Genomic DNA, 2,500 nt, shown 5'->3' with positions numbered 1-2,500 from the left:
CAATTATAAATGACATGTGACACTATTCACAACGAATACCCCAAATCCCCTCAACACTCTCTGGGGTTCTAAAAATCAATTTCTATTTCAATTATGCATCCTATGCATGTGTCTTAGGACCATTTGCTCTAATACCAACTGTAACAACCCCGTCCCATAATTGCCTGATATTACTGATGCAGAAGCACACTACGGGACAGTGCATTACGTTGACATAGAAGTAAAGGCGGGAAAAGGGAATAAAATATTATAAACTAATCAACATAATAAACATATGGCTAAACAGTGGACCTAGGAAATTATGTACTAAAAGTTTTTAATTCCAAAATAAAGGAAACGTGAGGCAGAACAACCTCAAATAGGTAAGCAAAATGAGGACTATTTAAAAACTTTTTCTACTAATTCAAAACATATGCGACACTAAGTTAAAACTTCAGAGGCAAGGCTTTAAGCTCACAAAATGTTGCCCCAACGCCGGATTGACAAATATATAAGTATATCATTCATAATCTTCACCTAAAAAATACTACATCAATAATTCGACACATAAATAACGGTCCATAGTCAGTGACGAGTAACTAGCAGTCCTTCTAAGGTAATATCTAACATATAACGTAGAAGTATAACTGTGTTCATAGAATGCTACATCAATAATTCGACACATAAATTCATTTTAATCCATGTAATAAAATATTCTACTGTAAACATGTGTTGCATAACAGTATCCAATGTAATCATATGCAAGCATAATAGTATATGCTGTAAAATCACACATTAATAATAGCAGAGGAACAAACGCCAGTACTACACGCAGTAGTACTTCTCAAGCTTTGCCGGGATTACAATCCCTCAGTTAGCGCACTAACTGTGTCTAAGAATGGCCAAACTCCCGCGATTAACATTCCATATCGAATGCAATAATCGGACGATGACAACCACCTGAGGATATGGTACTCCATACCGAGTACACTAACACACTCCATATTGAATGGTGGTGGCATTTGTCTCACCCATCAACCGCAGTCTAAGGGTTTTCCTCTCTATACATGTATCATATATAGTAATGACATCATGAAGTATTGGGCAACCAATTCATGCTTCATGCCATCCAGGTGAAATAACTCTCATGCATCATAAGATATCCATAACATATTATATCAAAATAAACATGAAGCATAAATATCCTCAAAAATAAGGTTAACAACCATTTTGCATTAAAAAGGGTGGCTTAGTTTAATCCCTTCTGTAGTGGATTCCTTCAGATTTTTACCAAACTTTCAAAGGTCATGACTTTCTGTTTAGAGCTTCAAATTAAGAAATTTTTGAGTCTAAATTGGTTAACTTTTTATAAAATTTACCTTTCATTAAGGAAGCATTTACCGATTCTAAGTCCATAACTGGGGAAAAAACACTAAACATAACAACTTGACCTAAAAACAAAATTGCTCTATCCAGTGTATTACGAAGGCCATAACTCAGCGTATACAGTTCCAATTCAAGTGATTCTTGAGCCTAAATTCAAGTACTTTAAAAGACCTACAAGTTTTATTTGAACAGTTTAAGCTAATTCTGTCCCTAACTAATTCAAATATGCTAAAACATTAAGAATCTTATTTTTCAACTAATATTCTAAAAACATAACACTTGCTACTCAATGAAGTGAAGCTACGTCATGTTCTTAGGCTCATTAGGAACCCTAAATGAACTTATTGAATCTGATTTTTTGATATGTTTTAGGCCTATGTTTAATCTTTACAAAACATTAAGAAATACAAAATTTGGGTTAGCATATTAGTCTCTAAGTCTAATTCATTAACAATAGGTAAAACTAACTTTTCAGATTGCATACTTCTACAAATCCAATTAAAAAGACCACTTAGAAAATTATCCAGATTATGAAATTTGGACTCAATTAAATTAACATAAGTAGGAGTGTTATGTCCAAATTTTAGATTAATTAGAGCAGTATAACAACTCCTTTAAGCTTGATTAATTCAGGAGAAGAACATGTTACCTTAACAGAAAACACTGAAAACAGGTTGTTAATATAAAAATTAATTATAAATGCTCACAAAAATACCCATATCACGAATTTAACATGTAATATCAAAAATTTCATTAGGAGTAATATCTAAAAAAACGAAGCAAAAATAATTTCTTAAGTATCCTAAATAGTCTCAACATACTCAGAAGGTCAGAGCATGTACTCGGTTTGGTCTTTGCTCAATTTCACCCATTTTTAAGGCATGAGACTTGGACTAAATCATTTGTACATACTGTATATGAAAAATAATAACTTAGAATGGGTGCTAATTACCTTAATTCATGGGTTAAAATCACCAAAAGGTTGAAGAAACCACTCGCCACAAACACGTCTTGCTAGGCGTGTTGCTGCTGCCTCTTTGGTGGTGTTTTTTGGTGATCTTTTGTGCAAGGTTTGAAGAGATTTCTTGCTTGAGTATGCAGAGGAATGTTTTCAAAATCGTGGGTAGTATTTAGC

The sequence above is a fragment of the Amaranthus tricolor genome, chromosome 16, assembly GCF_026212465.1.
Source record: "Amaranthus tricolor cultivar Red isolate AtriRed21 chromosome 16, ASM2621246v1, whole genome shotgun sequence".
Lineage (NCBI taxonomy): Eukaryota > Viridiplantae > Streptophyta > Magnoliopsida > Caryophyllales > Amaranthaceae > Amaranthus > Amaranthus tricolor.
Note: the sequence above shows the minus strand (reverse complement) of the source record.